The sequence below is a fragment of the Hibiscus syriacus genome, unplaced genomic scaffold (genome assembly GCF_006381635.1).
Source record: "Hibiscus syriacus cultivar Baekdansim isolate YM2019G1 unplaced genomic scaffold, ASM638163v2 tig00110830_pilon, whole genome shotgun sequence".
In the NCBI taxonomy this organism is placed as follows: Eukaryota; Viridiplantae; Streptophyta; class Magnoliopsida; order Malvales; family Malvaceae; genus Hibiscus; species Hibiscus syriacus.
In genome coordinates, this window is record NW_024062881.1 from 538117 (window position 1) to 553951 (window position 15835).

The 15835-nt window shown below is 34.5% G+C and overlaps 8 pseudogenes; all 8 read right to left on the reverse strand.

The window, feature by feature from the left end:
• Positions 1-8463: 8463 nt before the first annotated feature.
• LOC120142524 lies at positions 8464-8581 on the reverse strand (annotated as a pseudogene).
• Positions 8582-10515: 1934 nt separating this feature from the next.
• Positions 10516-10634, reverse strand: LOC120142562 (annotated as a pseudogene).
• Positions 10635-11390: 756 nt separating this feature from the next.
• On the reverse strand, positions 11391-11509 carry LOC120142534 (annotated as a pseudogene).
• Positions 11510-12792: 1283 nt separating this feature from the next.
• On the reverse strand, positions 12793-12911 carry LOC120142496 (annotated as a pseudogene).
• A 1367-nt stretch (positions 12912-14278) lies between these two features.
• On the reverse strand, positions 14279-14395 carry LOC120142556 (annotated as a pseudogene).
• Positions 14396-14566: 171 nt separating this feature from the next.
• On the reverse strand, positions 14567-14685 carry LOC120142598 (annotated as a pseudogene).
• Positions 14686-14855: 170 nt separating this feature from the next.
• Positions 14856-14974, reverse strand: LOC120142528 (annotated as a pseudogene).
• Positions 14975-15433: 459 nt separating this feature from the next.
• LOC120142466 lies at positions 15434-15552 on the reverse strand (annotated as a pseudogene).
• Between the last annotated feature and the right edge of the window lie 283 nt (positions 15553-15835).

Below are 15835 nucleotides of genomic sequence, written 5' to 3' on the forward strand. Positions count from 1 at the left end.
AAGAATATTTTTCCTAGAATTTTAAGAAATACATGATAAGAAGAGGTGTGGAAACTGTTTCCTCATGTCCTCCTCTCTTTCCCAAGTAGCTTCTTCTACCTTATGGTTTTTCCAAAGTACTTTAACTAGAGGAATCTTCTTGTTACGAAGTTATTTACTTTTTCAAGCCAAGATCCATACTAGTTCTTCCTCATAAGTCAGATCTGGTCAGATCTATATCTCCTCTGGTGTGATAATATGGGATGGATCTGATTGGTACCTTCTAAGCATCGACACATAAAAGACATTGAGTACCATATCCATATCAAAAGGCAAAGCTAAGTGATAAGCTACTAGTCTGAATCTTTTCAAAGTCTCATAATGTTCGATGAATCTCGGACTCAGCTTTCCTTTGCGTTCAAATCGCAATACTTTCTTCCAAGGTGACACTTTCAGTTTTTCCTTATCTCCCACTTCAAATTCAATTTATTTTATCAAATCTGCATAAGACTTTTGTCGATCAGAGGCTATCTTTAGATTATCCTAAGTAACTTTGACTTTCTTCTCCATTTCTTTCATCAAATCCGTGCTAAATAGGTCTCGATCTTTTAGTTCAAACAAATTTAATGGTGTTCTGCACTTTCTCCCATACAAAGCTTCATATGGGGCCATCTTAATACTCGATTGGTAACTATTATTATAAGAAAATTACGCTAAAGGAAAATACCTTTCCCATTTTCATTTAAACTCAATCATACATGCCCTTCCCATATCCTCTAATATCTGAAAAGCTTTTTCTGCCAGCCCATCTTTTTATGGATGAAAGGATGTACTGAAATTCAATCGAGTACCCAATGCCTCATACAAGGACTTACAAAATCTTGGAGTAAACCTTTGGTCTCGATCTAAAACTATCGATATAGGCACTCCATGAAGTTGATCTATCTCCTTGACATATAATTCTGCATATTTATTCATCGAGTAATATACCTAAACTGAGATAAAGTGAACTGTCTTGGTCAATTTGTCTACAATTATCCATATCAAGTCCTTTTTACCTAGTGACAAAGGTAGCCCCGAAACAAAATCCATTGTAACTAAATCCCACTTTCACTCATGAATGGATATCGGTTGTAACAATCCAGATGTCACATGATGTTCAGCTTTCACTTGATGACACGTCAAGCATCTCGCAACAAACTCTAATACAACTCTTTTCATACCAGGCCACCAACAACGACTCTTTATCGGGAATATATTTCTTCAGTTCATCATTATTGGGAATGCAAAGTATTCCAAAATAATATAAGCATCCATCAGCACTCATTTCAAAGTCTTTGACCTCTTCTTTTTCTAATTGCGCCGTTCTCCCTAAGCATTTTTCATCTTGACCTTGCAGCTCTTTTACCTAATCAAAAAGCATCGTTTTAACTTAAGTATAGCAATCAAGGCACCATATTCATTTAAAGACATTCACGCATCCAAGGCCCGTAAAGCGGAAAAAAAATTTCTGCTAAGTGCAACCGCTACCACATTAGCCTTTTCGGGATGATAATCAATGATCAAATCATAATCTTTTAAAAGGTCGATCCATTTCCTCTGTCATAAGTTTGGTTCTTTTTGAGTCATCAAGTACTTTAGACTCTTGTGATTCGTATAAATATGGCAACGCTCACCATACAAATAATGATGCCAATTTTTTAAAGCAAATACGACCGCTGCCAATTCCAAATCCTGTGTCGGATAATTTATCTCATGATTTTCAGCTGTCTTGAGGCATAAGCCATAACTTTTCCATCTTGAATAAGCACACATCCCAACCCATTGTGATATGCATCAATAAAGACTACATAGTCTTTACCCGACTAAGGTTATACAAACACTAGTGCCTCTTTTATGATTCTCATTAGCATTTCAAAACTTTCTTGGCATTTATCCGACCAAACAAAAGTGACATCTTTCTGTAAAAACTTAGTTAATGGAGAAGTTCTTCACGAACCATCTATAATAACCAGCAAGCCCCAAGAAACTCTGAACTTCTGGGACATTCTTTGGGGGTTCCCAATCCACTATAGCTTGAATCTTTTTGGTATCCACAATTTAGCATACAACTTCTTTTCTCGAAGTGTCTGAAGAACCACTCGAAGATGAACATTATGTTCCTCTCTTGACTTATAATACACCAAAACATCATCTATAAATACTACCACGAATTGATCCAAGTAAGGTTGGAATACTCAATTCATCAAGTCTATAAATGTTGTAGGAGCATTATTCAATCCAAATGGTCATAAAAATAGGTTATCCCTGTATACGGGTTTAGGGTTTACCTCAATCTTGAATTCTATCTCGTGATATGGAGGTTATCCCGGTAACTCCTTGGGAAAAACATCTGAAAACTCCCTAACCCTGGGAATATCATCTACTCTCAGTTTCGATACTCGAGTATCTATCACATTAGCTAGGAAAGCTATACACCCTTTTGACATCATTTTCCTTGCAGTCATGGCTGATATCACATTGGATGGTGATTTTATTTTTTGCTGATCACTACAATTTTCGAGCCTTCCGTATCTTTTAAAACTAATCACTTCCTAAGAAAATTGACCCATCTATTGTGTAGAGACAACCAATCCATTCCCAAAATGATTTCTAACTCATCAAAAGGAAAATGCATTAAGTTTGCCAGAAACACAATCCCTTGAATCTTGATTGTGCATTTTCTACATACCAGAGTTACTCTCGCACTGCGAACCATAGGGGTTACCACTATTATCTCACTAGAAATTGGTTATAAAGGAATTCCTCTAGCTCTAACCAACTTTGTACTAATGTATAAGTGTGTAGAACCAGGGTCAACTAAAACAAACACAGGCTTATCAAAAAGATAGAATGTAGATGTTATGATATATGGGTCATCCCGATCCTCATTGGTCTTAATGTTGTAAAATCTTGCGACTCCCTGAGTCTCTTATCATTGCATTAATTCATATTGTCCCCAGTATCTACCCCTTCCTCTACTTCTATTAGAAGCTGCCACAGATCTTTCAGATTGCGTTAAATTGTCCCCATATTTCTTAGGACAGTTTCGAGCAAAGTGACCAATCTCACCATACTGGAAACAAGCTATGCTGAGAAATTTGCATACTCTACGATACAATTTACCATATGTTTGACATGGAGTTCTTTCCCTAAATGCTCTACCCAAGCTAGCAGCAAAAGACTAAGATTGTTTAGTTTTCTATGAAGCTGCAGCAGAACCATCTTTGTCACTATATCAGGAACTCGAGGCTGTGCCTCTCTTATCATGATAGGGAGTTGAAGGCGTTTCAACTACTTTCCCAATATGCAAACTCTGCTCCACTGCTAGGTTCTCCTCTTGAGCTCTTTCAATAGCCTTGGCTTGATTTATGACTTCTTGTAAACTAGGCAAGTTCAAAGTCAACATCATCTCTTTCAACGTTGGCCTCAAACCTTTAATGAACCAATCACGTCGAGCTTTGTCATTGGGAACTACCTCGATAGAAAAATGGCTCAGCTTATTGTATTTCACCTCGTACTCATATACGGCTCGATGTCATTGTTTCAAATTAAGGAACTTTAGTAGCATCGTCCGTCTAAACTGTTCACCAACATACTTGTTCTTAAATTCCTCTAGGATGAACTGCCAGGTCACTTGTTCCAGTGGTGAATACATCGTAGTATTTGACCACCATACTCGAGCTAATCCTCGAAGTAAAGATACAACTCCACTCAGTTTTTCAGAATCCGTGTAGTGAAGACTTTCAAGCATTACCATAACATCATTTAGCCATAAGTCAGCCTCCATAGGAACCTCATCCTCTTCTCCCCATAACTCTGGAGCTCCCAAACTCTTCAGCTCTTTTGGCATCAACATCCTCAGTGCTGGAGGACAGCGGAGGTGGAAGAGGTTGAAATTGGGTCAATATGGAGTTGAGATATTGTATAAAAGCTCCAAACTAAGGCACCGACATCCATTGATGTCCAAGAACACTAGCATATTCAGATCGAATCGGTTGTTCACTATTAGCCTCGTAACTTTTGCTAACAGTTCCTTCTCTAATTTCTTGTTCCCCCGCTCTTTGCGAGTTTGGAGATTCTGACATCTAATAGGAAATACATAATAATAACACTAAAGTTAGTAATGAGTGTCATCAATCACACTCTAATGACACCATATCAATAACCTTGACAATCTTAATGGCATATAATCCCTTTTTCTAATTTCAAATAAAACTAGTTTCGACCGACAATTGACTAAACATGTAACTCTGATACCAATAAATGTAACACCCATTTTGTATTGCCCCAAATATTAGGTCAGTGACTACATTGAAAGAAATTAAAAATCGGAAGGATTAAATTGAATAAATGGTAAAATATAAGAAAATGATTTAAAAAAATTTTGTAAGACCAATTAGTAAGAAATGAATAATGAAAGGGTGTTTTGGTCCTTTAGGGGAAATGAATTTTAAATTCATTGGATGCTTATTGGTATACTAACATTGGTATCGTATGTGTACTTATTGGATGATTGCGTAGATCGTAACCAAGCTCCCGAGTCTAGCAAGAAAAAAGGAAAAGATAAGGTTGTCGAATACTTGGACATCCTTAAAGCATTTTAACGTGTCATACTAGATGAGTGCATTTAGTATGTACATTACGAGTTATAGTGGTATTTGGTTAAATGCATATGTTGCAGTGTTATATTAGTATTATGTATACTATCAGCACTAAGTGTGCAACCCACGAAATTCATAATATCTTTATGAACGACCGTATCGACACTAAGTGTGTAACCAACAAAATTCATAATATGTTTATGAATGACAGTATTGGCACTAAGTGTGCAACCCACGGAATTCATAATGTATTTATGAACGATCGTATTGGCCCTAAGTGTACAACCCACGAAAATTCATAATATGTTAATGAATGACCGTATCGACCCTAAGTGTGCAACGCATGAAATTCAGAATATGTTTATGAATGACCGTATCGGCACTAATTGTGTAAAACCCACAAAATTCATAATATGTTTATGAACGACCGTATCGGCACTAAGTGTGCAACCCACAAAATTCTTAATATGTTTTTGAACGATAGTATCGACACTATGTATGCACCTCAAATAAATCATAATGATTTGAAAACAGTAAATTCGTAGTTGATAGATATGATATAATGATGTATTAATTTCAACTTATTAGTGTTATTGCCACACTAAGCAAATACTTAAGTGTGTTTATTTCATGCATAGGTGTTCGCAAGCAGAGTAAGGAGTGCACTGACATTGCAAATCAAGAGTCACCTCATCAGTAATTGGATGATAGTTATGTCCATTTTTATATTATTAGTTGCATGTAATAGAATTATGATCATGCTCTGAAAAATATTTATCTTATACTAAAATTTATTGAACATTTTATTATTATTAAATTAAAATGTTTTATGAAAAGAAAACACAATTTTACTTGTTTTAAAAGGGGAAATACTTTAAAAGTGATGTGACATCTGTGTCTCGTGTACAGAAATCTATATGGGAAATGGGTATTACACGTTTCTTGTATACATTTCCGTATACAAGTTACATATGTCACATGACTTTTAGAAACATTTACTAATTTGTAAAACTCATAAGAAAATTCGAAAACAAAACAAAACATTTAATATAATAATAAAACATTCTTTGTAACATATTACCAAAAATTATCACTTTAAATATATTCCAGAGCATTTTTCTTAAATTCAATTACATGCCAGCTAATTTTCAAAATAAACATTATTGTCCTACTGTTACTGATGAGTCAACCTTAGATTGATGATAGCTATTGTTGCACTCTTACTTGGCTAGTCTTTTCTTTTACCAACGCATGAAATTAACACACGTTAAGTATTTACTTAGTGAGGCATAATACATTAAATGAACTACAATTCATACATAAGAATATCATGTCTATTTAAAAACAAACTAAATCGTATACTTCATAAAAATCAGTTAACCATCTTAGTTAAACCAAGTTTCTTTCATATGGTCATCAAAACTAATCTTATTATGCCCAACATACCTATATTGTTATGTATATTGTTCCCAATTATCCTTTATTTTGCCAAAAGTATGTTAAATGAGAATGTAAAGTATATGTATTGCATCGAAGTGCTGAAATGGTGATTCACCTTTCATGATCATTATCATGAGTGGCACCTTTTATGCCTATAATGCACCATTATGCATTTTCATTAGTTGCACCTTTTATGTCGATAATGCACCATTATGCATTTTCATTAGTGGCACCTTTTATGTCGATAATGCACAGTTATGCATTTTCATTAGTGGCACCTTTTATGCCGATAATGCACCATTATGCATTTAGCTTTCATTAGTGGCACCTTTTATGATGAAATGCACCGTTATGCATTTAACTTTCATTAGTGACACCTTTTATGCCGACATGCACCATTGTGCATTTACTTTTATTCATTCATTTTAGAGCATATCATACTCTAAAACTTATTCATAATATCATTTCCATACACATTATAAAAGTATATTGAATACTATAAAACATACATTAAGTAAAAACATTCTAAGTTGACTCATTGTGAGTCTTCCTCATATCATACAAATACAATAAATGCACTCACCTGATACCTTCCCTAATATGTTGTAATGCTGTCCAACTACTCGGTAACTTTATCCTTGCCCTTTTTCTTGCTTTGACTTGGGAGCTTGGTTATGATCTACACAAGCATCCATTAAGTACACATATCATACCACTGTTAGTATATTATCAAACATTTATAATTTTAATAATACACAAAAGTACTATTATATTCAATTTATATAAAAATTCCTCCTATCTTAAATCTTCTAGGCTCAATAGTATCGGTACCCCTACCATGGTATCGATACTTCTATATTATGCTACCTATACTCCCCTTCAGTATCGATACCATTTTTACATTCTGTAATCCATGGTATCAATACCTTCCTCAAAGTATCAATACCCACATCAGTGTCCATACTAATTGCATCAATATTGATATTTTTCATTGTATCTCTTCAAATTGAAACCTACAGTATTGGTACTGTTCTTCCAGACCGATACCATTACCCCGAGTTTCTATTTTTCAGCCCGATTTTTACCCAATTTTCATCTAAATCTCTTACTTTTAGCTCTAAGAATACCCTTAAACTTAATATCACTTAACCCAACTAACTTTCCTCCAATTAGCTTCTTATAACATCCAAATTTTCTAAAGAACACTCCAACCCAAGAATCATACTACTTTTTCTAACATGTTTTTAATCACATCCAATGCTTCGAATCTCTTATTTACTTATTTGACAAGTTAAATATACTTGTAAACCTTAATAAAAACTCATATTTTAACATATCATTCAAAAACACATTTTCTTCAATCTCAAATAAATCATCCATCTCTTAGTTTTAATCATCTCTAACCCTTTTTTAAGCTTCCACATCACTTAAGGTTTCAAGACCAAACCAAAAACTAAAAGAAAAACTAACTAAATAAAGTCTTACCTTTGGCAAAGAGAAGATAAGATGACTTAGCTTATTTCTCATCTTTCCCCTTTTTCCTCTTCTTAAATACCCTAATTAAAATAAATTTTCAATCCATTTCCCTTAAAATGCCCAAAATACCCTTTTATTCTTCCATTTATACTAATTGGTCTTAAACATAATTTCTACATCATTTCTTATACTTTATCATTTATTCAATTTATTTCCCTAAAATTTTAAATTATTTCAATATAGTCATTGACCTGATATTTGGGTATTACAAGTACTACTCTCGTCCAAGCATGCTTCACATCCTAGTTCTAGTATGATCACACACATTATATTTTGTGCCCTTAATTTATTTAAATTTTTCTCCATGTAACCTTTTTCTTCCAACTTATCCTTAAAATATTTAATTTTGTGATCCTCGGCACTTAACTACGATATTCTGATGGAATCTGGTGCATTAGTGTTGATATGATCTCACAATATTTGTCTTTTGCCCTTAATTTATTTAAACTCTTATCCATGAAACCATTTTCATCCGACTAATCCTTACAATATTTGATTTTGTGATCCCTGACTATTTTCCCACTCGTTCAACCCTGAATCTATAAAATAAACAACACCAAAATATAAGATAAAGTATTAAATTTTGAAAAAACAACACCATTTTCATACTACTATTTTCGCTGAAGCACGCTTGACTGCGGTGTTCTGATGGGATATGGTACGTTGGTACTGGCGTGATCTCACCCATCATGTCTTGCGCATTTAATTTATTTAAAAACTTCTCTATGTAACCATTTTATTCTGACTAATCTTTAAAATATATTTTAATGTTATGATTCCCATTTCTTTTTCTTCTCATTACGCACTGGCTCTTTTAGAAAATAATAACACCAAAAATTAAGATAAATTATAAAATATCGAAAAAAGGGTGCAACACGAAGACTTCTCGAGACGTCACCCATCCTAGTAATACTCTCGCCCAAACACGCTTAACTGTGGAGTTTTGGTGGGATTCGGTAGTTAGTGTTGGTATGATCACACACATAATATCTTGCACACTTAATTTATTTAAATGCTTCACCATCTACCCATTTTCTTCTGATTAATCTCTTAAATATTCAGTTTTGTGATCCACAACTCTTTTCCTACTCATTCCACCCCAACATTGAAAAAATAACACTAAAAATTTAGATAAAGTATAAAATTTCAAAAAAAACAAATGGTGCAACATGTGTATTTCCCTAGTGGTCACCCATCCTAAAACTATGCTCACCCAAGTATGTTTAATTGCTAAGTTTTGATGGGATTTAATACATTATTGCTGGTTTGATCGCACCCATCATATCTTGCGCCCTTAATTTATTTAAGTGCTTCTCATTTCAACCATATTATTCTAACTAATACTTAAATATTTAATTTTGTGATCCTTGACTCTATTTATTCTCGAACCACCCCTTCTCTTTATAAAAACCAAAAATTAAAATAAAGTATAAAATTACAAAAAAGGTACAACATGAGAACTTCCTAGGAGGTCAACCATCTTTACACTACTATCACCTAAGCATGCCTGACTACGAAGTTTTGATGGGATCCGAAGCATTATTACATGTATGATCGCACCCTTCATGTCTTACGTCCTTAATTTATTTAAATGCTTCTCCATGTAACCTTTTCCTTTATACTAATCCTTAAAATACTAATTTTCCGATCCTCAAATCTTTTCCCACTCGTTTTACCCCTAATCTTTAAAAAACAACACTAAAAATTAAGATAAAGTATAAAATTTCAAAAAAAAAAGAGTTGTGTACCATGAGGACTTCCCAGGAGGTTACCCATACTAGTACTAGTCTTGCCCAAGCACGCTTCATTGTAGAGTTCTGATGGGAATATGATGCATTAATTCTGGTATGATTGTATCCATCATGGCCTGCGCCCTTAATTTATTTAAACACATCTGCATGTAACCATTTTTATTCGACTAATCCCTAAAACATTTAACTTTTAGGATCCCTGACTCTTTTCCTGCTCATTCCACCCCTTCTCTTTTCAGAAAACAACACCAAAAACTAAGATAAAGTATAAAATTTGAAAATAGAGGGGTGCAACAAGAGGACATTTCCAGGAGTTCACGCATCCTATCATACTATCGCCAACGCAAGCTTATCTACGAAGTTTTGATGGGATTAGGTGCACTGGTGCTGGTATGATCTCACCCATCATGTATTGTGCCCTTAATTTATTTAAACACTTCTCCTTGTAGCCATTTTCTTCCGACTAATCCTTGAAATATTTAATTTTATGATCCCCGACTCTTTTCCAGCTCGTTCCACCCCTGCTCTTTTAAATAAAACATCACCAATAATTAAGATAAAGTATAAAATTTTGAAGAAAAGAGGGGTACAATAGTAGGACTTCCTAGAAGGTTACACATTTTAATATTAATCTCGCAAAACAACTATTCACTGCGAAGTTCTACTGGGATTCGTTGCATTTGTGCTGGTATGATCGCACCCATAATGTCTTGTGCCCTTAATTTATTTACTTATTTTTCCATGTAACCATTTTATTCTAACTAATTCTTAAAATATTTAATTTTATGATCCCCAGCTCTTTTCTCGCTCTTTCCGCCCCAACTCTTGTCAAAAATAACAAAAAAAATTAAGATGTAAAATAAAATACCAAAAAATAGGGGTGCAACACGAGGACTTCTGGGAGGTCACCCATCCTAGTTTTACTCTTTCCCAAGCACGTATAACTATAGTGATTTAATGGGATCAGGGAATTAATGTTGGTATGATCGCACCCATCATGTCTTACACCCATAATTTATTCAAATGCTTCTCCATGTAACCATTTTCTTCTAACTAATCCTTAAAATATTTAATTTTGCGATCATGGCCCTTTTCCTGCTCGTTCTACCCCAACATTTAAAAATCAATACCAAAAATCTATATGAAGTGTAAAATTTTATAAGAATAGGGTGCAACATGAGGACTTCCTAGGAGGTCACCCATAAAAGTACTACTCTAGCTCAAACGGGCTTGGTTGCGGAGTTCTAATAGGATCTAGTGCAATAGTGTTGGTATGATCGCACCCTTCATGCGTTGCCCTATTAATTTATTTAAATGCTTATCCATGTAACCATTTTCTTTCAACTAATCTTTCAATATTTAATCTTACAATCCCTTATTATTTTCTCACTCGTTCATCCATGACTTTTTTAAAAAACCAAAAAAAAAGATAAAGTATAAATTTTGAAAAAAGAGGGGTGCAACACGAGAACATCCTATGAGGTCACCCATCATTGAACTACTATCTCCCAAGCATGCTTGACTACAGAGTTCTGATGGGATCCTTTCCATTAGTGGTGAAATGATCGCACCCTTCATGTCTTGCTCCCTAATTTATTTAAATGCTTTTCTATGTAACTATTTTTCTCCGACTAATCCTTAAAATATTTAATTTTGTTATCCCTGACACTATTCATGCTCGTTCCACGCAGGCTATTTCAAAAACAAAAAACACTAAAAATTAAGTTAAAGTATAAAATTTCAAAAAAAAGGGTGAAACACTAGAATTTTCCTGCATGTCACTTGTCCTTGTACTACACTCACCAAAGAATGCTTGACTACGGAGTTATGTTAGGATCTGGTGCATTAGTGATGGTATGATCGCACCCTTCGTTTCTTGCGCCCTTAATTTATTATAATACTTCTCCATGTAACCATTTTCTTCCAACTAATCCTCAAAATATTGATTTTTCAATCCTCGACCCTTATCACGCTTGTTTCACCCCCGCTATTAAAAAAAACAACAACAAAAATTAAGATAAAATATAAAATTTTGAAAAAATGCATGTATTACAAGGACTTCTTAGGAGGTCACCTACCATAGTACTACTCTCGCCCAAGCGGGCTTTACCGTGAAGTTCTAATGGGATCTGGTGTATTAGTACTGGTATGATTACACCCTCCATGTCTTATGCCGTTAATTTATTTAAACGCTTCTCCATGTAACAATTTTCTTTCGACTAATCTTAAAATACTTAATTTTGCTATACCTGATTCTTTTACCGCTTGTTCCACCCCTACTCTTTTATGAAAAAAACCAAAAATTAAGATAAAGTATAAAAATTCAAAAAAATAAGGGTGCAACAGGAGAAATTCCTACTCGTTTATAAACCCTAAATCCATCTTTGTACTACTTTCACCCAAGCACGCCTGGCTACAGAGTTCTTATCAGATCCAGTGCATTAGTGTTGGTATGATCGTACCCTTCATGTCTGCGCCCTGAATTTATTTAAACGTTTCATCATGTAACCTTTTTCATTCCACTAATCTTAAAATACTTAATTTCGTGATCACCAATTATTTTCCCACCCATTCCACCCCTGCTCTTAAGAAAACAACACCTAAACTTAAGATAAAATATAAAATTTTGAATAAAGATAGGTGCACCATGAGCACTTCCCAGAAGGTGACCTATCCTAGTACTAATCTCTCCCAAGAATGCTTAATTGTAGAGTTATGATGGGATCCGGTGCATTAGTATTGGTATAATCGCATCCATTATGTCATGTGCCCTTAATTTTTTTTAAATGCTACTCCATGTAACTGCTTTCTTTAAACTAATCCTTGAAATATTTAATTTTGTGATCCCTAAATCATTTTTGTTCCACCCCTATTATTTTAAAAAACAACCACAAAATTAAGACAAAGTAAAACATCTAAAAAATAGAGGTGCAACAAGTGGACATTTACAGGAGGTCACCCTTCCTAATATTACTCTCATCCACACACGCTTAATCGAAGAGTAGTGGGTGGACCCATTGCGCTATTGCTGGTATGATTACACCATCATGTTCTGCACCCATAATTTTTTAAAACGCTTCTCCATGTAACTCTTTTAATACAAAAAAACCAAAAATTAAGATAAAGTATAAAATTTCCAAAAAATGAGGGGTGCAACAAGAGTATATTTCTAAGAGGTCACCCTTTCTACTGGTACCCTCGTCCATGCACGTTTAACAACATAGTTTTCATGGGATCCGGTGCGTTAGTGCTGGTATGATCTCACCCTTCGTGTCTTGCACCCTTAATTTAGTTAAACGCTTCTCTATGTAACCATTTTTATCCAATTATTCCTTAAAATATTTAATTTTATGATCCCCAAATCTTTTCCCTCAAGTTCCACCCCAACTCTTTAAAAAACAACACCCAAAATTAAGACAAAAGTATAAAATTTCAAAACAAGAGGGGTGCAACACGAGGAATTCCCAAGAGGTTACCCATCATAGTACTACTCTTGCCCAAGCACACTTCATTGCGAAGTTCTTCTGGTATCCGTTGCATTAGTTCTAGTATAATCACACCCATCATGTCTTGCGCCCGTAATTTATTTAAACTCTTCCCATGTAACACTTTCTTCTGACTAATCCTTAAAATATATAATTTTGCGATCCCTTCTCTTTTCCCGCTCATTCTCTCCTGACTCTTTTATAAAAGAACAACTAGAAAAATTAGCATAAAGTATAAAATATAAAAAAAGAGATGTGAAACATGAGGACTCTCACCCAAGAACAATTAAATACGGAGTTTTAAAGGGATATGGGGAATTAGTGTTGGTATGATCATACCCATCATGTCTTGCGCCCTTAATTTATTCAAATGCTTCTCCATGTAACCATTTTCTTTTGACTAATACTTAAAATATTTAATTTTTCCATACTCATCTCTTTTCCCACTCGTTCCACCGCAACATTTAAAAAAATAATACAAAAAAATCAGATAAAGTATAAAATTTTGGAAAAAATAGGGGTGCTGCACGAGGACTTCCTAGGATGTCACCCAGCCTAGTACAACTCTCTCCCAAGAAAGGTTGACTGCGGAGTTCTAATCGGATCCAGTGCATTAGTACTAGTACGATCATACCCTAATGTTTTGCACACATCATTTATTTAAAAGCTTCTCCATGTAACCATTTTCTTCCGACTAATCCTTAAATATATAATTTTGTAACCACTTTCTTTTGACTAATCCTTAAATATATAATTTTGCAATTCCCAACACTTTTCCCGTTCGTTCCACTCTGACTCTTTTAAACAAAAACCAAAATTTAAGATAAAGTATAAAATTTTGATAAATGAGGGGTACAACATGATAACTTCTCAGGAGGTCACCCATCCTTGTATTACTCTAGACCAAACATGCTTGACTACAAAGTTCTGATGGGATTCGTTGCATTAGTGATGGCATAATCGCACCCTTCAAGTCTTGCGCCCATAATTTTTTTAAACGATTCAACATGCAACCATTTTCTTCTGACTAATCCTTAAAATATTTAATTTTGCGATCCCTGGTTCTTTCCCCTTGTTCCACCCAAGATGTTTTAAAAAACAACACCAAAAATTATGATTAAGTATAAAAATTTGAAAACAGATAGGTGCAACACGAGAGTTTCACGGGAGGTCACCCATCATTGTACTAATCTCCGCCAAGCATGATTGACTACGGAGTTCTGATGGGATCAAATTCACTGTTGGTATAATCACACCCTTCGTTTCTTACGCCCTTAATTAATTATAACGCTTCTCCACATAACCATTTTCTTCTGAGTAATCCTTAAAATATTTAATTTTATGATACCTTATTATTTTCTCGCTCGTTCCACCCCAGCACTTTTCACAAAAAAAAAACAACACCAAAAATTAAGATAAAGTATAAAATTTTGAAAAACAAATATGGGTCCAATACGAGGACTTACAGGAGGTCACCCATCACAATACTATTCTCACCCAAGTGGGCTTGACTGTGGAGTTCTAATGGGATCCGGTGCATTAGTATTGTATGATCGTACCCTTCAGGTCTTGTGCCCATAATTTATTTAAATGCTTTGCCATGTTAGCATTTTGTTTCCAAATAATCTTTAAAATATTTAATTTTGTAATCACCAATTCTTTTCCCACTCATTCCACCCTAACTCTTTTAAAAAACCAAAAATTAAGATTAAGTATAAAATTTAAAAAAAGAGGGATGCAACACGATAACTTCCTGGGAGGTCACCCATCCTTATACTACTCTCGCCCAAGCAAAATTAAGTATAGAGTTCTAATGGGATCCAGTGCATTAGTGCTGGTATGATCACACCCTTCATGTCTTTCAGCATTAATTTATTTAAATGCTTCTCCATGTAACCATTTTCTTTCTACTAATAATTAAAATACTTAATTTTCGATCCCTGACTCTTTTCCCACTCGTTCCACCCCTGCTCTTAAAAAACACAAAAAATTAACATAAAGAATAAAATTAAAAAAATAGAGGGGTGCACCACGAGGACTTCCAAGGAGGTCACCCATCCTAGTACTAATATTGCCCAAGCATGCTTCATTGCGGAGTTCTGATGTGATCCGGTGGTTTAGTGCTGGTATGATCGCATCCATGATGTCTTGCACCCTTAATTTATTTAAATACTTCTCTATATAACCATTTTATTTCGACTAATCCTTAAAATATTTAATTTTACGATCCCCGACTCTTTTCCCCTCACTCCACCATGCTTTTAAAAAAAATCCAAGAATTAAGATATAGTATAAAATTTTGCAAAAAGAGCAGTGAAACACTAGCACTTCGCAAAAGGTTATCCATCCTACTAATACTCTTGTCCACGCACGCTTAATTGCGTAATTTTGATGGGATCCAATGCATTGGTGCTGGTATGATCGTACCATCATGTATTGCGCTCTTAATTTATTTAAATGCTTCTCCATGTAACCATTATGTTTCGACTAATCCTTAAAATATTTAATTTTTCCCGACTCATTTCCCGCTCGTTCTACATTGGCTTTTTGAAAAAACAACACCAAAAATTAAGATAAAGTATAAAATTTTAAAAACATAAGGGTGCAGCGTGAGAACTTCCTGGGAGGTCACCTATCCTTGTACTACTCTCGCCCAAGCACGCTTGACTATGGATTTCTAATGAGATCCACTGCATTAGTGTTGGTATGATTGCACCCTTCATTTATTGCGCCCTTAATTAATTTAATCGCTTATTCATGTAACCATTTTCTTCTTAATAATCCTTAAAATATTTAATTTTGCGATCCACGACTATTTTCTTGCTGGTTCCACCTTGGCTGTTTTAAAAAAAACAACACTAAAAATTAAGACAAGGTATAAAATTTTGAGAAAAATAAGTGGTGCAACACAAGGAAATCCTTGGAGGTTACCCATCATAGTACTCCTCTCCCCCAAGCATGTTTCACTGCGAAGTTCTAATGGGATATGTTGCATTATTGC